This window comes from Littorina saxatilis, linkage group LG12, assembly GCF_037325665.1.
Source record: "Littorina saxatilis isolate snail1 linkage group LG12, US_GU_Lsax_2.0, whole genome shotgun sequence".
Classification (NCBI taxonomy): Eukaryota; Metazoa; Mollusca; class Gastropoda; order Littorinimorpha; family Littorinidae; genus Littorina; species Littorina saxatilis.
Genome location: NC_090256.1, coordinates 23608793 through 23632171, shown reverse-complemented (window position 1 = coordinate 23632171; position 23379 = coordinate 23608793). Strand labels below are relative to the sequence as shown.

The window sequence follows — 23379 nt, the reverse complement described above, 5'->3', positions numbered from 1 at the left end:
GTCACTGTGTTTCAGCCTACACAGCCCACGCTAGTGACTGGGCTATATATAAAATGTCACGTGGGAAACGGGTTTGCCTCAATAAAAGCAAGGGTATTCACTCTTGCACAACCCATACAAACCCGACAGTTATTTCCGAACATCATTTATTGTCTTACAATTCAGCATAAAAAGATACGCCACCAGAAAGCTTTCTTTCCCAATTGCTTGCTAGGGGGAAAGTTGCCTTTGCACGTGCCTTCACTGAGAGAACACGAGAGCCTCCAGGGTTAAAGGTCTACAGATGCCGGTTGTTTGTATGTCTGGCTGTCAGATGCCGAGACTACCTTTCCGCTAGTCCCTCGAACGCTTAGACCGTTTTACACCTGTATCCAGAAACGGCTTTATCCATACACGCAAACAAGGAACTTAGTCGATAAATATCGACAGGGGGCCGACAAATGGTTTAAATGGGAAATGTGTGTATATGGGTGTGGGTTTGAAACAAACAAACAAACCAACCCATGTGAACCCCGGGCCGCAGGCCTTCGATGTAGTGATTGAAAAAAAAGGATGTTCTCAAATGGTACAATTCTCATTTGGTCTGATTCTCAAATGGTACCGGTATACTCCCCCCCCCCCCCCCCCGGCCGCAGGCCTAGGAGTAAAATTTTATAGACACTGACCTTCTTCCCAGGGGTCATTGACCCAGTTTTAGCTATGAGAGGTGGTTCGCCCAGAGACTGTAGAGTATACTGGGGCGGTCTCTTTGATGTCTTGAGAGGAAACTTGGCCAGGGTAGTACATGCACCAGAACTGGTGGACACCAAGGACAAACATGAAATCGAAGCAGTTTGCTTTCAGAGGGAACGGTCGTCAGCAACTCAAACTTCTCTGTTTTCTTTTTTTAAGAAAATCTGACTTTCTTTGTGGCCCCCTGACTCCGCCCCCCTCCCTCTGTAAGGACCCCCCTCCATAAGGACCGATTTTTGTCAACATTTTAAAGGTCGCTAGAGAGGGGTTCCACTGTATGACCTAACCGCTACTGGCAGACGGCCTCAATCTTCACGCGCAAAGACGAGATTAATAGGTGCTCGGTTTTGGTATTTTGAATTACATTACATTAAACCTTTGTTGGGTTTCATGGTCATGGCAACAGCCATAATAATATTACATGATGTATAATATCATATTTCAGCATATGTGCATTACATGTCATCATACCAAACTGTCATACATTTTTATTCCTACATTATTCTGATTGATCACAACCAAACCTACTATCATTGGACACATCCAAATGCAAGCGCCTGTTCTTGACAATTTCCCTCTGATCTAAATATAAAATCAGTGCAATTTCCTGGGTCGGGCTTTGCCACAGACACTCACGGTTTGGCCTGTAGGTAAAATGTACAATGTATTTTCTGATTTGTGCACAAAAGCTTTTTTTCTTTTTTCTTTTTTTTTAACATAACAATGTTTAATGTCACTGTATGTTTAAAAGACCATGGTCATATTTGTAAAAACAATGTTAAATTAGAAAATAAATAACATTTTGGTTCATGATTTTTCCTACACCTGTGCTGAAAATAAGAAATAAAAATGTCGGTACATAAGTCGCTCAAATACAAGTAGGTATGAATGGCTCGGTTTGAGTTTGTTGCAGTTGACCCTGCACAATGCGACCTATCATGTTTTTGCGATTTTGCCGTCACCCCTCCCATAGGGTGACGTATTTCACAACTTCCTGTGTTACACAAACTCTGTGATGACTCACCAATTTTCACTTCACTCCTCCCATAGGGTGACGGATTTCACAACTTTCTACAGATGAACAATGTTGCCTCCACCCCTCCCATAGGGTGACGGATGTCACAACTTCCTGTGTACACAAACTGATGACGTATTTCACAACAAAATGGCGCTGCCCATGGTCAACCTCGAAACTATCCGTATAGAATGGGGGCGTCCTCGCCCCCATAATAACAAAAGGGGGGGGGGGGGGGGGGGGCGGAGGGGGAACCTCTCCGGTTAAAGTTTTTTCTTACCTGAACATTACCAACTCCCGACAGGCCCGATGGTGTTAGTTTCAGGAGGGAAGAAGAAATGCATTGTCAGGTGCTTCAAAGGGATCTGATATTTCTTCGCTGTACATGTGTAAGCTGTAACATGTTTATTGCGTTATCGCTTCGCGGTTTATAGGCCTTCTGGTGTGGTTTTTACAGTGCCAAAAAGATAAAGTGCAGAAATGTGCAGCTACTTCAGACTCAAATGGATCGTGTTGATTTATGATTTGTTGATTCACTCCATTGTAAAGTAAAACAACACTGACTGTTTCATTGGGTCAAACTGGTCTGTTCGCTAGGATTCGAGGGTGCGGTGGGTGATCTTACGGATGAACTCTCTCTCTCTCTCTCTCTCTCTCTCTCTCTCTCTCTCTCTTGTGTGCAGAAAAGATCCCGTTTCTCTCGGTATGCATCACTGAATCATTTGTTATTTTAGCAGGATTTGGGAGGGAGAGGAGGGGTTGTGGGGGGGGGGGGCGGGGGGGTAGTATTGGAGGTTGCAGGCATACACCCAGACAGAGGCCATATGGCACCTTCGCTGTTTCTGTCATGCAGTACTGATTTAGCTGCTGCCTATTACTAATATTATAAAGCTGTCATGCAGCGCAAATAGCTGGCTATTTTGTCTGCGCGGGAAGTCGATATGAGCAAGCCAAGGTTTCCCCAACCTTTCCTCCTTTCTTTTGATTGATCATATTTTTCTATTTCCCCCAGACTAGGACGGCTGAATAGGCTCGCCGTGAGTGTTGGTCGATAGGAATTATGAGCTGCGGAAGAGGCTGAGATTTGCCTTTTGATGGATTTATAGATGACAAACGTGATTAATAAATGGGAAGGAAATATGCAAGACACGTTACAAGAGATGACTTGCAGACTGTGTTTTTGATAAATCAGAAAAGGATGTGATATAACTACTAAGATGAAAATATACGAAGAATATTTCAGGTAGAGTATCCCCAACCTCCCACCCACCCCTTTTCAAGTGATACATTACATCTTCGGGGAGTTGAGGGATCAGATATATAATTATATACTTGTGTGTGTCTTCTTTTGAGACTGGGTGTGCTATTTCGTACTGCATGCATCAATGATCTTGTTTTCTAGTTGTGTTTTTGTAATGTTCTTTCTTCCAAACACCCCACCCATCCCCAAGATTCAAGAGTTTGTTGTTTTTTTCTCCTCAAAGTGTATTGATGTTGTTTACGCCGCGAAACGTCTAGGGACACTTATTCTGTATTCTTACCCGCCCCCGCGTTCGCCAACAAGGGGTAAATCCCTGTCAGTCTAGTCTAACCTTTTCCGCAACTGAGTACGAGATAGGTGCGTCAGTGACTGTGCGATAAAAAATGACAACAATGCTAACATGCCGCTGTCATTTCTCCTAATGGGCCCGCAGGTAAATGTTGATGCCGCGGTTCATAGAGTAGGTAAATACCGTGTCTTTGTTGGTACATGTACCGAACGGTAGTACACTGTAGTATAATAAGTAAAGAAGACCGAGGTTCAGGTGCGCTTTTGCTAAAATGCTTTGTTTTCCGTGTTCTCTTGAGATCTTGTGCTCGATAAGAAAAGGCTGAAGATTGAGTGAGTGTTGCAAGAATGAATGGCTTGGCCGACTGGGCTATCGAACGGAAATACTTTTCTAGAGAAGAAGAGAACTTGCATTTGAATGAACCTTTCTGAAAGTGAATAGCGAAATGGAATTTGCCGAAATGCCAAGCCCTAATCGATAGGGACTGGGAGTGACTGAGCAGCTTTTGCTTTGCATTTAAAGCAACAAGCTCTTTCTATTTCTGATGTTTCTCAGTCGCAAGCTCCGGGGGGGGGGGGGGGGGGCGGCTATTACTGTTTTGTGTGTTCAGGGATCAGATTGGTGCTGTAGCCATGACAAGGGAACATGATAGCAATCTTTCCACTGCAACCATCTAGTGATGCTCAGAAGATAATCCTTCCATTTACTTCTCGCCAATTCAGACGCACCAAAACAAAACCAAAAAAAATCCATTGCAGAGACTGAGAAATCCTTGCATGTTTGACAACAAATTTTCTGTTAGGATCACCTCCCAAAACCTGGTAGCTGGAACATTTCCAAGCCAGTCAGTCACTGAGCACAGAAAACTTAGACGAAGGAAAATGTGTGTAGAGAGAGAAAGCTGAGGTCATTTATGGTAAGTGGGCGGGCGGGGGCTGGGATGATGCATCGCAGGATAAGTGTGGAGTGCATTCCTGCGGTTTATTAACAACTGGTGGCCAGCCTACCGCCTTGTGGCTTACTGTCTGTCGGCAAGTGGGGGTCGGGGTGCAAGCAGATCCCAAGTTTGTAGAGAGAAGTGAATAAAGATTGGGGGTGGAGGGTCAGGTGTTGTTGGGGGTGAGAGTGATTGGTTGTTGGTTCCCCGAAGAGAAATTTGTCAGAAAGTGTAGTTTGCCTATTTTGCGGCTCAAGTACTGCACGCTGTGTAGGGCGATAACAGTAACAAACTACAAAGTCAGTAGATTGCTACATAATTGTAAACCGTGTCAGGTCATGTGCATTACAATTTCGCTGAGAATGCACATTTTCTGTGCCAGAAGAATTGTGCACCGGGGCATTTACATTAAAAAAAAAATCTAGTGACGCTAAGCGCTCTAGCACGCAATGTTCTAAAAAATCCCTACGATTTCTCAATAGGCGGAGATCATAAACTGCATTAGTATTTTCTGTTTTCAAACCGCATGCTGAGAGAACTCTTGATCCATGGAGTTTATCGGATTATGAAGAGCTCTTCCTTCAGACAGTTATTTGGTTCTTTTTCTCAGCTTTTTGTTCCGTTATGAGTAGCTGAGAACCAAACGATTTTTGTTGTTGTTGGAGGTAGTCCGTTTTGAGGAGAACGTGTGCATGCAATTAGTACAAAGACATTGAATTAATTCAACTTGATGTATTTCATGGGTTTTACAGGGGAAGTATATCATGTTCATACTCTAGCACACATATTTAACCGAGTTTCTCAACCCAGACATTTCGTGTCTGAGTGCCCATTTGCAGACATATTGGTATTGGCAGACGATACTGTTCAGTTATACGGCCTGGGTTCTCGGGCGACATTACTCAACCGCTGTTGCTGACTTAGCAGAACTCAGAACTTCTGACTGTCCGATCAATAGGCAGCGTCTAACTGTAAATGCTATTAACATTGGGGGGGGGGGGGGGGTAGATCATCCTGCGGTGCCTATTCTGCTGCCAATTAACTCTACTGTGCTCGTCTGTCTGCCTAGGTCGCGTGTGGCTTTGAATGATTTTGAAGACTTGACATAAAAGTACAGTCGAACCAAATCGAGCGTCTGAGACCACATCGAGTCTCGGCTCGATCACAATCGGGTTACTGCTTTATTTATTTATTTATTTACCCGAACTGCCGTCTTCCCTAAACTTTACCAAGTAAACAATTAGTGTGTAAACAAAATAAGATCTCAGATTTTCACCCCGTTGGGCATGGCCAGTCAACTGAAGGGATTTGCCTCGCAGGCAGGAACGTCAATTGCTTATTCGGGAATTAACAAACCGTGGTTTGAAGGCAGCATTGTTGTAGGAGGCGTTGGCATTCACTTCGTCTATCTCTGAATAGGATCTAAATAGGTCAGAGGCTCTGAACCGACATTTGGACCTGTAAGTGTTACCGTCAGTGTCAGTGTTTGATTATGCTTCATAAATCTTTCTCAATGGTAGTACTCAGCTTGTCACATTCACAGCGCACTCGTTTGTGGACGATCAGTTGTAGATGTTGTGCGCGGGCACATGGCACTGGATTCCCGCAGTGGGGCACTGCGGTTATGAAATTAAAGGTCCCTCCTGTTTTTGGAACCGCAGGAGCTTTCTAGTTTGCTGTTAGGTAGATTTTTGGTTCCTCTTTCCTGTCATGCTCTCTTTTTCTTCATGAATTCTTTTCTTTTTTCTGCCTTCTTGCTCATTCACCTGTATTTTTTCCAAAAATCTCTTCTCTTGCCGCTTGTCTCGCGATTCATGTATAGTTTAATCTGTTAGTGTTCTGATGTAAGTCCAGCAGTAGATAGGTTAAGCCTATTTTAACATACTGGAAACTGGTAATCTTCCAGTAGGTATTAATTTAGTTTTACTAAAGCCTGCTGGGACACAAGTAATGGGTTAGTGCATTTGTAAACAGGAATCGCTTGACAAGTGGCCCCCTTCATCCCCCCTTCCTCGTCCTGATATGGCTCTGCGTAGTCGGCTGGACGTTAAGCAACAAATAAACAAACAAACATGGCACTGGATGGTGATGGGAGGGGGGGTTATGAGCTGTCCTCTTGCCTTCTGTTGTTCTACTTCATTGTATTTGTATCAGAATGTCATCCCCTCTGCCCTTCCCTCTCCCCACCCAGTGTCGTGTTCCTGTGGTAATGTCCGTGATTTGCTGGTTTGCGTTTTATTGGGAACAGTTTGGTTTTTAATGTTGGGTCATCAGTACGTTTTGAGCGAAATTGGTGCATAAGGGGGATGGGCGTATACATGGTAGTTTACGGTATGTGTACAGAAAGAACTCGTAATCAAGTTATTGTAGTTCCAAACATGAGTATTCACTATTAGATCTCTAACAACTTAGGACAGAAGGCAGATACCTAGGTTCTCTCTCGCTCTCTCTCTCTCTCTCTCTCTTTCGCGCGCGTGTTTAAGAGTCAGCAAGAATTCTGACGAAGCCTTGTTGGACCTCAAACGGCAGAAATATTAGATTATGCAGCGTTTGATTTGATTTGATGTATTGAGAATGCAGGAAGATAGAAACCTGTTGCGCTAATAGGGCAGCCAAACAGAAAGCTGGAATCTAGGAGTGAGAGCACGAATGAGTGGAAATGAATTGGTTAAAATGTACATGTATAGGGGAGCAAGTGGCTTGTGCGTGTATGTGGATTTAATCGGAATGTATTGTATGCAAATTTTATTTGGGCATTGATCACAAGAATTCTTTACACTGTCTAAAGAACTCCTCACACACGCACACATACACACACACACACACACACACACACACACACACACTTGCTATCATTATTTGCTTTCTCTTTTGTTTCTTCATCTGTTCCATTTTTTTTCTAATTTTTTCTTTTTTCCCAACTTCGGATCTTACTCCTTGCATCGCGTGCCAGGGACAAGTTTGCAACCTCCGGTGCTGCCACGACCAAGAATAACCTCACGGTTTGAGGAGGGTAATTTGCACATGGCCGACATGAACTCTTCTCACGTAAGAAGATTAATCGAAGAGTACGTGAACAGGCTTCACATTGTTGCCAGAAATGCCTCGCTTCAAAAGAACTTACCGAGCTCAAAGGCAAAGCTCGTTATTGTAGATCTCTTGTCAGCCTCCCCCCTTTCTGTCTCTGTCTCTCGGTCTGTTTCTCTCTCCAAACCCTTGTGGCCAACACAAACGCCAGTTCTCTGAATATAGTTTCATGAGGTCGTTGAGCTCTGTGGGCATACATTTATAGAGCTCTGTGCTTAGAACTGCACATGAGCGAAATGAAATTGATGTACGCAATGATTTGCAGGAGATTAATCGAAAGCGAAATGAAATAAAAGCCATGCACGCAGTTACTTGCAGGAGATTTAATCAAAAGTGATGGATAATGATCGATCATAAGTGGTGACGGAAATACGTAAACAAATGTTACTTCCCCCTCCCCCCCCCACCCCATGTCCCTAATCTCTCACCCTCCCTGCCGCTCTGTTTTCAATCACACACACACACACACTCTCTCTCTCTCTCTCTCTCTCTCTCTCTCTCTCTCTCTCTCTCTCTCTCTCTCTCTCTCTCTCTCTCTCTCTCTCTCTCTTACATCCAGTGTTCTGGTGGTATCTGCACCAGGCACCCACCAACCAAGAATACTGTGGGGGCTGGATGTAAAACAGGGTTTACAGCCATTTAAACCCCGGGACGCTGTTATTGTGTTCCACGAGAGGCAGACAGCCCGAAGTAAACTTTATAGAAGTTCAGTCTAAAAATAATGGTCCCTGAATCTGGAGTGTTTGTTGTTAATGACATGTCTTAGAAGTGTTCCACTTTTGAACCCATTTCTGTAACAAGTTTTGAACGCGTTGAGATGCATGCAGGACATAGTTCTACTGCTGAAAGTAGTACACATAGTGTTCGCAGAAGAAGTGTTCCACTGTTGAACACATTTCTGGAACAAGGTTCGAACACGTTGAGAGATAGCACATAGTTCTACTGGTGGGCGGGGATGTAGCTCAGTCGGTAGCGCGCTGGATTTGAATCCTGTTGGCCGCTGTCAGCGTGAGTTCGTCCCCACGTTCGGCGAGAGATTTATTTCTCAGAGTCAACTTTGTGTGCAGACTCTCCTCGGTGTCCGAACACCCCCGTGTGCACACGCAAGCACAAGACCAAGTGTGCACGAAAAAGATCCTGTAACCCATGTCAGAGTTCGGTGGGTTATAGAAACACGAAAATACCCAGCATGCTTCCTCCGAAAACGGCGTATGGCTGCCTAAATGGCGGGGTAACAAACGGTCATACACGTAAAATTCCACTCGTGCAAAAAACACGAGTGTACGTGGGAGTTTCAGCCCACGAACGCAGAAGAAGAAAGAAGAAGAAGTTCTACTGGTAAAAATAGCACACATGGTGGAACACATGCACTTCTGTTTGGAGTGTTGGTGCCATGTTTTATGTAGAATAGAACCACCAAACACTCTTGTGGACATTTTGCACAGCCCTGCACATAGACCAGCTACAGCACAGCAAACGCCTGCTCTCCCACCCCGCCACCTCTTTTTCCTGCCCTTAGTCCGAGGAGTGTGCATGAGTAGACTGTGCGATGGTAGCGGTAGGTCTGCTGTATCAGAAGTTCTTGAGATTCCCCCTATGATAATGGTAGATCAGTTGACACCCGCTCGGCGTCATGCAGCGGGATACCTGTTGGCCTTGTTTAGGTAGGCTTGTTAGACCATACTTTTAATCGGTCCGCTCGGTTGGAGCGAGATGACTGGACGGATGGACTTTGAGTGCCAGTGATATCCCGACAGCTGGGACGCTGTAATGGGTTCCCTGAGACGTAGACTGCAGAGCCAGATGGTGCACGTTGAATGCCACTGACATTGCCAGCCCGAAGAAGACTGACTTTATATACCTGTCCAATCTGAAGAATACCGTATGGCTGCCTGAATGGCGGGGTAAAAACGGCCAAACACGTCCAAACCCACTGGTGCAAAAACATGAGTGAACGTGGGGATTTCAGTCGATGAACGAATAAGAAGAAGAGTGCCAGTGCCGGCCCGAAAAAGACTGCATACCTGTAAAATACTATGTAGGTACACTGGCCGATGAAGGCGCAGTGGTAGCGGTAGGTCTGTGGTATCAGACCTTCCTGAGATGCTCAACCTGATAATGACAGATCAGTTGACGCCTGCTCGCCTTGAAGCTGCGCGGTATCTTAGTGTCTCTCCTCTGCGGTGTGATGTGGTTGAGGACCTTGTTTGGGTAGCCTTGTTAGACTGTACTTTATTCGCTCTTCTCGGAGGTGCGAGATGCTGGTGTTGGGTTGGGTACAGGCCTTTGAGAAGTATGTTTGGCGGCAGGTTTTTCAATAATAAATTTACAGAACAGGGGGGTGTCTTTAAAAGGTATATTTGGTGGTAGTTTTTTTTTTGTCAAGGTAAAACTGCTGAAGAGCTTCGGTTGATAGACAGTTGAGGACGCAAGCAAGATAACTTGGACACGTTACAAAGCTTAATTCAGACCAACTAAAAAATATCCTTTCTTCACACTTCGTGACAATGCAAACGCCATATATCTACAGTGTATCATTAATAATAAAGTGCGCACGTAACAGACAACATTCTTGCGTGGTCTTGTACAGATAACGAGGACAGGTTCTGACAAGATACAGTGAAAGAAACAAGCAACATGACAGCACCGTACAAAATGTCCGGGTTTCGCAAGCCACCATAGTTTGTTTAGACAGACGCTGAGGAGGCTCTTTTCTTCAAAGAACTTTGGGGAATGTGTTGGATATATGTTACAGAACCTCCGCTTACCTTCTTTTAAAGAAGGTGAGACAAACAGTGTTCTGCAATGCCAGAAACTCACAGCACCTCGGAAACAGGGTGAAAAAGAAGTAGGGTGCATTGTCAGGTCGTTGTGGTGCCGGGGTGGGGGGGGGGGGGGAGGTCTGGGGGGCAAAGACAATAAGCCAACTATGCCTCTAGAAGTTTGAAACATTGTATAGCACGCGCAGACACAAATGTACACACACACATACACACACACACACCTTCAGCCGTAGCAGTAGCAGAATAGCCATTTTCGCTGAACCGGTGATTGTACAAAGATGGCATAATTTTAGCCTTGCATGCATTTTGCATTACTTCCATTTCCTTCGCAACCCTGCATTTTGAGTTTAAAAAAAACCTAGCTTCATTTTCTTTTCTTGTCTGTAATAGTCTTTACTATCACATTGCCGCTGTTTTAGCTTTCCACTACGTGACTAGTCATACTTGTTTAACCGTAGATCTGTCAGTGTCAGGAGAAAAGAAGGTATGAGAGCGAAACGCAGGCATTGAGTGTGTTTATTACGGCGTGCAAATTGTTGATCTGCTGCGCCAGAACTGGATTACACACACGCGCAATTACCAGCCAGGCATCCCCTGATGAGATGCCTGCGCTGTCTCTCTTGCTTGCTTTCCCGTGAAAACCACAGGCTCACAGGCATCAGATGCTAGTTGCTTTTCTTGTTATTTTCTTCCCAGTTCTTTCTTATTTTTTCCTCATCCTCATCCTTTTGTGTGTGTGTGGGTGGGGGGGGGGGGGGGGTGGTAGTCAGTTCCGAGGTCTATTTACACAGTACTTTTTATTCTGGAAATGCTTTTCAAGAATGAGAAGTCTGTGCGTTTTTGTTTCTGGTCTCCCGTGAAATGTCACGGATCACTGACATTGGACGCTGGCGTTTTGGAGAAAACAAGGTTCTACGCTTCTCTTTCTGTTTTGAAAACAAGTACCCCCGAAAATGGAGTATGGCTACCTTCTAGGCCGGGTTATGAGGATAGAACATGGCCATACACGCGAACATCCACTCAAAAGAAATGCATGTGTCCATTGGAGTTGTAGCTGAAAGAAGTAGAAGACAAGGTTGTGTGCGTTTTAAACCCTGAGGTGTTGTTGACAGGAGACTACTGTTCTTTGATTTGTGTTATTTCCCTCTTCGGTCCATCCACATGTCCTGTCGTCTGCTTCTTGTAACATTATTATTATGTGACCTTGGAAGCATGGCCATTTTTCTTTCGATCTTGGTTTATCTTGAGATGCTTTCCTCTTAGAATTCGAGGTCCTACGGAGTTTAAGGTAAAGATCGCTGGACATGTTTGTTCCTTGGTCCTGTTCACCTTTGCTTGAAAATGAAAGGTATGCTCTTTATTCCAAAGACTGTCTGCGATGGAATGAGATGCATGCGCATTTTCCTCTCCTCGGTTCCCCCGTGAAAATGGCAAGCTTGCAGGCATCAGACACTGCGTCTTGGAAGAAAATGAAGATGTGCGTTTTAGGCGTCTGGTCAGTTCCGAGGTCTATTTATACAGTACATACTGTTATTCTGGGAGTACTTTCCCAGAATCGTGAAACCTGTGCGTTTTCGTTTCTGGTCTCCCGTGGAATTACAGGGATCACTGGCATTAGACGCTGGCTTTTTGGAGAAAATAGGGTTCTAAACTTCTCTTTCCTGTGGTTTTAAGAGTAATGTTATTCCAATTGAGAACTGGTCTTTATAGATGGCGTGGCTTTGTCCCGGCCGTCAAAATCCCAGGCTTACAAGCACCTTGCATCAGTTCTTTGAAGATAGGAAGGAAGGTACAGAGGTATAGGTTTTGTTGTCTTTTTGGTGCATTTTAAAGCCTCAGAAAATGATGAAATGTCTAAACAGCATCCTATCTGTAGCGAGTCGACAGCAAAAAATATGCCGTATTGACCTGCTCATTGAAGAAGTGCATACTGTGGCAAAAACACACCCGAAACAACAACAACAAACACTGTACCGAGCTGGATCAAGGGGTGAACCTGAAACACAACCCCCCCTCCCCCTTACCCGGAAAATGTACCTTTTTTCAAGGTGAGACACAAATGACCCTCCCAAATGCTAAATATCAACGGTATCTGGAAGGGGGGAGGGGAGGGGGGTTTAGCTCTTGAACCCCTGCCTCATTTTGGAAGCTCCTCCCTCTCATACACTGCTATAGTGTACAAAACTCTTTCTCCGGTGCCTGTGCCCGTGCCATGCAGACACACACCCCAGGGCGGTCATTAGAAAGTCTTTTGCCGATGCGCCTTACCTGTGACAGGCATTGCCAAGTGGCTGCCGCAAACTGAGGGGAACAGATTTACGGGAAAACAAAAAGCTGAAAGTTCAGACAGGGATGGTGTTTTTATTGACAGGGTTGAGGTCGGGTTCTCGAAACAGGGTATCGGTTCTGCTGCGGCACTGACGGTCGATGACATGCTGGATGTCTGTCTGAGACTGGGCGACTGTGGTGAGAGAGGGCAGGAGGTGGGAGGGGGTGAGATGATGAGGGTGAGCGGGGAATTGGTGTTCAACTGGCCACCTGTTATGAGCTTACAACTTTTGAATGTGTGTGTGTAAGAGAGAGAGAGGGGGAGGGACTCGGGGAGAGAGAGAGGGAGGGAGAGAGAGAGAGAGAGAGAGAGAGAGAGAGAGAGAGAGAGAGAGAGAGGGAAGGAGGGAGGGGGAGAGAGAGGGAGGGGGAGGGAGGGAGAGAGAGAGAGATTTGAGGCTCAGGGAGGACGACATGGGAGGTCAACTGTTAATGCATTGTTTTGCAGGGCTAGAAGGATGACTATTCAGATTGTTGATCCGGCTATTTAAAAAAAAAAATTTGGTCTGGCGAAGTTGCGCAACGTTTAGACATTCGCAACGTTTAGACATTCGCAACTGATGATGGTTTCGTCTAATATCAGCACTTAGCTTCACATTTCCGGGCACTTAATCACAGGTTTGGCGTAGCCCGGGGTGCTTATGGTCTCTTCACACGCTCTGTCAGGGATATTTTACTTCTGTTTATGTGCTTGAAGAAATGAAGCATGCGTTTAAATATAGCCTATATTGCTGCAGCTGCGGGGTTCAGAAATTGACAGCGTTCTTTTTTTGTCTAATGCTTATATTGGCAGCATTCGAGTTTCTGTCTATTTTCGAGCTCGAAATCGACGCGATAACACTTTTGCTAGTTGAAAGGATGTTCTTTGTCAGCAGACACTTCCAACGGCTGCAAAAAAATGACAGGGCTTATCAAAATTCGATTTTCGTATTTATGTTTTAGCTGCACACAGTCAGATAAAACTTGTTCTTGCAGAAGAAGGAATTACGAACGTATCATATATCCCGTAAATGCAAAACATCAACTGTGACGAATTGAGACTGACAGGATCGAGCTTTGTACCCCCCAAAAAGCCACACAATTAATGTTCATTTGATTCATTTTCATGTGTATTGAGCAGAGTTGAAGGGATTCTAGCGTTTGTGTCTTGATATATTATATATAGGATATTTCTAACACAATTTCGTAATGCTTGAAACAACAGAATAGCGACTTTCACAAAGGGATCCCTAGATACGTGTGTGTGTGTGTGTGTGTGTGTGTTTCTCCCCCTCTCTCCACCTCTCTCTCTCTCTCTCTCTTTCCTCCCCCCCCCCCCCCACCCCTCTTTCTTGGTCCGTGCCGCAATCAACATTGATGCTGCGTGGCAATTAATTATGCGGCTGTTGCACTTCTAAGTCAATACAAACAAATCTTGATGACTGCAATGAATATCTTTTGTTTGTAATAATTGATATGCATCAAAATACAAGCACATCAATATGCAACACGTGTATTATTTGCCCAGTAACAAACAGTGAGTCAGAGGGCGAATATCAAATCCGTGCATAGGCATTGGGGGAGGGGGGGTGGTCGGAAGAAATCAATGTCATGAAAAGAAGATTACCTGTCGCAGGTGTTCCCGCAGGCTTGTTTTGCTTACAAGTTACACAGATCCGGTTTTTTATCCGTTTTTTTTTATTTTAATTTTATTTTAAACCCGGTCTTTGGTGCGGATTGTGTTTTACTTGATTCCATGGCATATTAGTTTCTCTTTTGTTTTGGTGCATGTAACGACGCACTACCATTACTAATCTCCCAACTCTCCCCCCCCCCCCCCTCCCCTCCCGGCACGGCATTGACACTCTTGAATAACAGCATTGAGCAAGGTAGGTTGTAAGATCTTTAGTGTACATACTGGGGAATGACCTTTTTCGTACGGCAGGTGAACGTACCCCTTCCCAAGTCATTCATAATTTATTGGCCACAGTGCACAGGAGTGTGTAAGTGTAAAATAAATAGTAGGCGTGCATGCGCACCTGCGTGTCAGTTTCTGGGTCTAATACGTGAATAGATTTCCGCGTTTATTTTTGCGAGTTTGAATGCACGCGCATGTCGTCTGTGTGTTCAACTCCACTTGTCGGTGCACTTTCTGAAACTGATTTGAAGTCTATTATTCAGGTTTAAATGCACGTGTGTGTTTCTGACTTCGCTTGTCTGTGCACCTTGTGTGTGTATAACATGTGACGTTTGTTATGTGGTGGAGAGAGGAAGGTAGGAAGGGTTATTCACATGTAGATGCACGTCCAGTGTGTGTCATCTGCACACTGCTATGCTATGCTATTGTTATATTTTTGTCCCCAGAATGAGTATCTATTTGGGACATAACGTGGTTAGGCACAAAAAAAAAAATAGGTGTGGTTACGGTAACATAGCCCCCCCAAAAAATAGGGTAGGAAGGTAGGCAATTACTTTTTTTTTCTTTTCTTTTTTTTTCTAATGTGTACAAATTAAACCTACTTGACAGGGAAATAAGTGTGCGACTCGGGCGATTTCGCTTTCTTTGCGTTTTCTGCACTCGTTTATTTTTGGTTTTTTTGACAAATCATGAAATGTAATAAAAAGTTATAGGGTCGGCCCCTAAAAATAGGGTAGGTCGGGTTACCGTAACCACACCTATTTTTTTTTTTAGGCCTTATATGCCAGGACACCTGCACACCTTGTGCACATGATAATTATACCGTGGAGTCTGCACGCTTCGGTGCACAATCTAACCCGTTGCAGCCAAGGCTTATAGCGTTCTTGAGCAAAAGCGGCAAAGTTGGCAGGAAAGAGGGTATAGAGGTAGAGAGACGACAAACAGCTAGAACAGAACGATTCTATTGTGTAGCGGCGGCAGGTGTGAGCCCGGCTCTACTTTTTCATCACCAGTCAGTGGAGCGAAAACAAGCATCACCTTGACAACCTCATGTTATTTACGCTATTCTATGTATGTGTATTTATACTGCATTATTTACAGACTTGTCCAGGGCCGGACCCAGGGGGGGGGGGGGGGGGGGGGTGTTCCAGGGGTTCCGGAACCCCACCCCTGGAAAAAGCATGTACCTTGCTTTGAGTGTTGTTTTTTTTTACTAGTTTTAGCACCAAAACAATGCTGCTCTTAACCCTCAAAACAAGGCCCAGAATGCACCAGATTGCACAGATTTTAACCGTTTTTCAAAAAATTTCCGGGGGAGCATGCCCCCCCCCCCCCCAAAAAAAAAGGAGGAACCCCCGCCTTACAACTTATTTGGTCCGTCCCTGTTGTCGGTGGTATGTTGATCGCGCAGGTTCTCAGGACCGGGAAGAGGTTTCCTACAGTTTTCATGTTATTTTTCCCAGGTCTTCTCGTGTAATGTGTGTGCATTCTTTGCCGAGTTCTAGGTGCATGTCGTATTGTTGAGCGCGCAGTTTCTCAGGACAGAGTAAAAGTGTGGGTACTTGTACAACATCGACTTGACCCCTGCTTACAACCGAACCAGTACCGGTAAACACGCATACGTTGTACCAGAATCAGAGGCCCGGAGGTACTATAATAAGAAACAAATTGTTTTTTTGTTTTGGTCGGGGTGCAGGTGTCAGCTATTTTGGTTGGAGAAGTTCCTCGCCGCAAAACTGATCTTTCCACCCAAGTTCACCTCCCGCGTCTAGCAGAACAACATGTTTCGCAGATTCTCGTACTGCGAAGTGGTGATTTTTTGGACAGATCTTCATTACTTGTAGCATGCGTTGCATGTGTTGTGGCGTGTTATTAGTAGATAACGGAAGGGGAAAATAATGTTTCCTTTTATTAGAGAGGCGGCGCGGTTGATGGTTGTTTTGGACACGTTTCAGATTCGCTCGCTGTACGGTTGTTGACTTCGCAGGCCATGCGTGACTGCTTGTGCTGTTTCTCGCATACTGGGACATATAGTGGTTATGTGATGTTGGCACTCTCTTGCTGGTTTTACCGCGCGTTGAGTGAGAGAGACAAACTGTGCGTCTGTGTGAAGTATTGTTGTTGTTAAACGATTAGTCATCGTTGTAACACATACACACGCGAGCACGCACACACGCACGCAGACACAAACAGTTATGCACGCACATACGCACACACTCTTTCACAACCCACGCACACACACACATACACACACACACACACACACACACACACACACACTTTACAGGAAGGGGTTTTGAGTTCAATAGTTTGGCATGCATCAATTTCAGTTCACTGCATTCTTATTGAGCTTACATTGTTTCTCTCATGATTTCCTCCTACTTCAAACGACGACCCCCCCCCCCCCCCTTTTTGTTGTTGTTGTTTTGTTGTTGTTTTGTTTTACCCCATTGTACCTCAGATTACTTTTACTATTACTCATCGAGCGCGCGCCCGTACGCACTCTTAGTTGGGAGGGGTTTCCTGTTCAATATCTTTCCAGGTCATGCATGCTCTGTCGTTGTTTCGAGCTGTGCCTATCATAAATTGTCTGACTTGCACAAACGTCGGATGCCTTATCCGGTTTTACCACCCATGCGATGTATAAGTCCCCCGGCCCTGTGAATGTGAATATATCACTGATATCACACCCACTCCTGACGACCTTCGTCGACCCCAAATCATAGCCCGTACACACCCCACTCCACCGTGTGTCACCTGCCCAAAACTGTAAGACAGTGGGCTAGGGGGAAGAATTTACCCGATGCTCCCCTGCATGTCGTAAGAGGCGACTAACGGATTCTGTTTCTCCTTTTACCCTTGTTAAGTGTTTCTTGTATGGAATATAGTCAATGTTTGTAAAGATTTTAGTCAAGCTATGTAAGAAATGTTAAGTCCTTTGTACTGGAAACTTGCATTCTCCCAGTAAGGTCATGTATTGGACTACGTTGCAAGCCCCTGGAGCAAATGTTTGATTAGTGCTTTTGTGAACAAGAAACAATTGACAAGTGGCTCTATCCCATCTCCCCCCTTTCCCCGTCGCGATATAACCTTCGTGGTTGAAAACGACGTTAAACACCAAATAAATAAAGAAAGTAACCTGGCTTGTAAGACCCAGAATGCTGACAAAACCAGGTCTTAAAACGGGGGCACATTTACAGAGGCTATGAAGAGGACATTTCAGAAAGAAAGATCTTAGAAGCCAGGTAAGAAGGAATGGGGGGGGGGGGGGTTTAAAGGGGAAGCCGGTTCAACAGCACACAGCCCACAGCCCACTCCAGTCTGTGTCACCGGCCGAGGTCTGATATAAAGAAATATATACGAGAGAGCTACAGCTTCATTTCAACCCCATGCTGCGTTTCGTTCCATATTTCCCCGACCATTGCGCTTTTCTGTCCTGTGGCACAGTATGCGGTGTATTCCAGCTGTTTCACCGCTTTTAGCTTTATATTGTTGAAGGTGACAGGACTCAATCCTCCAAAAAAATAGGATTAGGCGACGAGGTGAATGGGGGAATTCATGTGTAACCGAGAGCTCTTCTTCGACGCCTGGCAGGAATACAGAAATTTGAAACGGTCGAGCTCACATTTTTCACAAATACCTCACAGTGTGTGCTGCTTGGTATACTCCCAAGCGGCTGTACTTTGTGTTCGAGGTTAGCTTCAGTTGTTTTTCTTTTCGATTTATGTCTCTTTTGTTTATGTGAGGAATTCATGTGTAACCGAGATATCTTCTTCGACGCCTGGCAGGAATAAAGATATTAAACGGTCGAGTTAACATTCTGCACAATATCTCACAGGGTGTGCTGCAGGGAATACTCCACAGCGGCTGTACCTTGTGTTCGAGGTTAGCTTCAGTTGTTTTCTTTTCGATGTATGTCTCTTTTGATTATGTGAGGTCATCCTCTTTGATAACGGTAAAATTACCTCGCTGGCATCTTTCAAACGAGTTTCATCCACGACTTTGAGATAAGTTCATTATTTGTATCACAAGTGTTTGTCTGTCTGTTTGTCTACTCAGAAGACCACTGGGTCGACTTTCTAGTAAATGTACCGTTTTGTTTTGTCAATAATTAAACCTGCAACTATTCTTGTTTTTTATATTTAGTCAAGTTTTGACTAAATATTTTAACATCGAGGGGGAATCGAAACGAGGGTCGTGGTGTATGTGCGTGCGTGTGTGCGTGTGTGTGTGTGTGTGTGTGTGTGTGTAGAGCGATTCAGACTAAACTACTGAACCGATCTTTATGAAATTTGACATGAGAGTTCCTGGGTATGAAATCCCCGAACGTTTTTTTCATTTTTTTGATAAATGTCTTTGATGACGTCATATCCGGCTTTTCGTGAAAGTTGAGGCGGCACTGTCACGCCCTCATTTTTCAACCAAATTGGTTGAAATTTTGGTCAAGTAATCTTCGACGAAGCCCGGGGTTCGGTATTGCATTTCAGCTTGGTGGCTTAAAAATTAATTAATGACTTTGGTCATTAAAAATCGGAAAATTGTAAAAAAAAATAAAAATGTATAAAACGATCCAAATTTACGTTTATCTTATTCTCCATCATTTGCTGATTCCAAAAACATATAAATATGTTATATTCGGATTAAAAACAAGCTCTGAAAATTAAATATATAAAAATTATTATCAAAATTAAATTGTCCAAATCAATTTAAAAACACTTTCATCTTATTCCTTGTCGGTTCCTGATTCCAAAAACATATAGATATGATATGTTAGGATTAAAAACACGCTCAGAAAGTTAAAACAAAGAGAGGTACAGAAAAGCGTGCTATCCTTCTTTGCGCAACTACTACCCCGCTCTTCTTGTCAATTTCACTGCCTTTGCTATGAGCGGTGGACTGACGATGCTACGAGTATACGGTCTTGCTGAAAAATGGCAGCTACTTGACTAAATATTGTATTTTCGCCTTACGCGACTTGTTGTTATACTCTTTGGTTCATGTGTACATTTTGCCGCTTCTTTTGTCCGTTTTGTGAAGCCAGAGAAAAACATTGGATGTGTAGTGCCTCCCCTGTTCCGATTATCTGGCGCAGTATTGTTGTTCCAGTAAGCTTGTTTGACGTGCAGTATGGATTCTCCGCAAATGCGGACTATTTTCGTAGAGTTCTCTCTCTTGCGTCGGGTTAGGCTGGAATTGCAGTGCTCCACACGCAGCTATTTTTAGCCAATTTAACGTAAACTGTTGAGTCAGCATTCTCTTGTGCTGATTGCGCATTACTGGGGTCATTGGGGTCTTTAAATGTCTGAGCTGTATTTTGGTGGTGTTTCACTCTGTCTGTCTCTTTTTGTTGTTGATGTTCCCGTCTACGCTTTAGGGGCTTTTGTTGATGGAGAGGTCGTTGGGAGATGTACAATTTACATTGTATCCGTCTCACGTGCCGGATCTAATTGTGGTGTGAGAGTGATGTGTCTACAAGAGATAACATCAGCTTGTACCGTATTATTCTGCAAAAGCGTGAACTGTATTGTCACTGTTCGGACCTTTTTTGTAATGTGCGTGCAGTTCCCCCCCCCCCCCCCCCCCCCCCATTCTTTCTTCTTATGGGTTTGTTACGTGGAGGAAAGGAAATCAGAAAATCGAGAATTCCTGTTTAAAGAAAGAATTTCCTGATAGATTTCCTAATTTTTAAATAATACAGGATGTCAAAATCATATAGAAATCACTTTTAAAAAAACCCGGGGGAAACGCAGGGTCAATTCAGGGTTTTCATGATTTGGGACATTCTCAACTGTTATCCCTGTTAATTAAGTCGCTATGTGATGGAAGGTATACGGTAATACCACCCTCGAGAGTCCTTTAAGACTTCGTAGCTTCGATCATGATGTCATGTCTGCACCATTGACATTTCATCTGAGTGTGTGTGTCTGTCTGTGTCTGTCTGTGTCTATGTGTGTCTCTCTGTCTGTCTGTCTGTCTGTCGTCTGTGTGTATGTGTGTGTGTCTGTGTCTGTGTCTGTGTGCTCTGCACAACTGCAGACAGGGAGAGAAATGGTTCCAGACTGGAAGTCGGTTTGTCATTCCATTGACAATCCGTGAGGTGCAGGGTGTTGCAAGGCACGGCATTGGCAGACATAACCTGTTAGCAAATTATGGCTTTTTTGCCATTGCAAATGAGATGGGCTGCTGAATTGTGGCCGAGCTGGGGGAATCAAAGAGTGCTGCTTAAAGTGATTGGGGTACGTGTGTAGGGGTGTGTGTGTGTGGGTGAGAGGTTCAGAAAGAGAGAGAGAGAGAGAGGTTGGGGAAAAGTCTGGGTGTGATGATGTGTCTTTCAATCTGTGTGTGTGTGTGTGTGTGTGTGATAGAAAGACAGGCAGAGACAGAGTCACACATTGAGAGAGACAGAATCAGAGAGAAAAGATTCGTAAAATGAATTGGCGTCTGGGTCAGTCTTTGACTCTGTCCCTATCAGTCTGTGCATCTGTCGCCCCCCTCTGTGCCAGTCAATTGTCTATCTCACTTTCTGCGTCACTCTAACAGACCATGCATACACACCACAGTAAAATAAATCCACCAAGCTTTCTCAGCTGTAACTTCATCGCGACGACATCCGTCACACTTTCACAGTACCCTCAGCAGCGCCTTGTCTCTCAAGGGGACGGTGAAACGAGCGAAGTGGGGACACTTCTTACCACCTCCCACCGCGCTTTATGATCAATCTCGCGACCTGTGCATGATATCGATCAGCCCCTTGATGGGCCCCCTACCTCCAGGACATCACAGGGGGTCTGGCACAGTCTGATGAAAAGCCAGGTCTCACGGTTCACCGGGCAGTCATTGACAGAGAGCCCCCTGGTGGGTGGATGATGATGGTGATGTTAATAACTAAACTTCGTAAAACAAGAGATATTTGAGAGAGGGGGGGGGGGATCTGGGAGCGGATGATGGTGATGTTAAGAACCAAACTTCGTTTTACAAGGGGTAAGAGAGAGAGAGAGGGGGGGGGGGGGGCAGGGAGCGAGGGGGGGGGGGGGAGAGGGGGGTGCTGGGAGCGGATGATGGTGATGTTAATAACCAAACTTCGTTTTACAAGGGGTATGAGAGAGAGAGGGGGTTATGATGGAGACGATCGATGGAACTTCTCAAGAAGAGAGAGATGATGATGATCTTCATCATCGTATCGATTAATCTTTAAAAGGAAATGGATGGAGAGAGCGAGAGGTGACGAAGAAGAAAACAAGAGTTGTACATGGGGAGGGGGGTAGGGTAGGGGGATACATTTTACTGTCCATGGCTCAACGCTTTCTCTGACAGAGTTATTGGCTTCCCGAAATTTGGACGGCCCCTCGTCACGCGGGCAGTCTTCTAATCGAATTTGTGGCCAGGGCTGGAAGTGGGGTAGTAATCATTAAAGTGTTCCTGCTGCTTTATGAACAAGGAGTGATTGATTAGATACGTCAATTTAGGTGTTCGGTGACCGCTCTCAGTGCTGTTCTGGCCTGCTGATGGCTTCAGATATATACGGCCTGTGCAGTCTCACATGATAGTTCTTTCGATTTGGGGCCGGCTCTGAAGATGAGATGACTGTGGTTTTGATGGAAGATGAAAGAGAGACTGAGAGGGGTGGGTGGGGGGGGGGGGGGGGGGCTATTTGGAGGCTGCGGGGCCTGCTGGTTCGAGAGAGAGCGAGTGTGTGTGAGATCGCGTGTGTGCTCACGTGTGTCAGAGAGAGAGAGAGAGAGGGTGCGGCATTGCTCAACCTTGTCATAGCTACACTGATTTCAATGCCTGATGATGTTTTTTATATTTAGTCAAGTTTTGACTAAATATTTTAACATCGAGGGGGAATCGAAACGAGGGTCGTGGTGTATGTGCGTGTGTGCATGTGTGCGTGTGTGCGTGTGTGTGTGTGTGTGTGTAGAGCGATTCAGACTAAACTACTGGACCGATCTTTATGAAATTTGACATGAGAGTTCCTGGGTATGAAATCCCCGAACGTTTTTTTTCATTTTTTGGATAAATGTCTTTGATGACGTCATATCCGGCTTGTCGTGAAAGTTGAGGCGGCACTGTCACGCCCTCATTTTTCAACCAAATTGGTTGAAATTTTGGTCAAGTAATCTTCGACGAAGCCCGGACTTCGGTATTGCATTTCAGCTTGGTGGCTTAAAAATTAATTAATGACTTTGGTCATTAAAAATCTGAAAATTGTAAAAAAAAATAAAAATTTATAAAACGATCCAAATTTACGTTTATCTTATTCTCCATCATTTGCTGATTCCAAAAACATATAAATATGTTATATTCGGATTAAAAACAAGCTCTGAAAATTAAATATATAAAATTTATTATCAAAATTAAATTTTCCAAATCAATTTAAAAACACTTTCATCTTATTCCTTGTCGGTTCCTGATTCCAAAAACATATAGATATGATATGTTTGGATTAAAAACACGCTCAGAAAGTTAAAACAAAGAGAGGTACAGAAAAGCGTGCTATATCCTTCTTAGCGCAACTACTACCCCGATTTCACTGCCTTTGCCATGAGCGGTGGACTGACGATGCTACGAGTATACGGTCTTGCTGAAAAATGGCATTGCGTTCAGTTTCATTCTGTGAGTTCGACAGCTACTTGACTAAATATTGTATTTTCGCCTTACGCGACTTGTCAGTCCTTACCGTTTCCCTTCTTGTTTTACTCTCATTGAAAGAGGTTTCCAAGCCAAGTCAGGTGGATCTTGTTTCTGTGGTTCCTGTCAGAACTGTCATTTGGGAATGAAGAATAGCCTGACAGAATGATTACAGTGCCCACCCACGTAAAAACTCTGTCAATGTCACTTTGGAATTTATCTTATCACCCACATTTTTGTTCTCTTTTGTTCTCCTCTTCGACATTACATCAAACCACGCTAAAAACTAAACTACACTACACTACACTATACTACACTACACTACACTACACTAAACTACACTACACTAAACTACACTACACTAAACAACACTACACTAAACAACACTACACTACACTAAACTACACTAAACTACACTA

The 23379-nt window shown here is 44.4% G+C and overlaps 1 protein-coding gene across 3 annotated transcripts in view; it reads left to right on the top strand.

Annotated features, from left to right (window-relative positions):
• LOC138981560 (uncharacterized) overlaps positions 1 to 23379 on the top strand; it is a 52189-nt gene that overhangs the window by 3532 nt on the left and 25278 nt on the right. The window contains exon 1 of one of the 3 annotated variants that reach the window (XM_070354518.1): positions 18004 to 18023. The exons of 1 other annotated variant lie outside the window; for it this stretch is intronic. The gene's annotated coding sequence lies outside the window, so the exon portion shown is untranslated. Of the gene's footprint in view, positions 1 to 18003; positions 18024 to 18055; positions 18215 to 23379 lie in introns of those variants that run through there. One more of the 3 variants, XM_070354517.1, reaches the window with a different exon arrangement.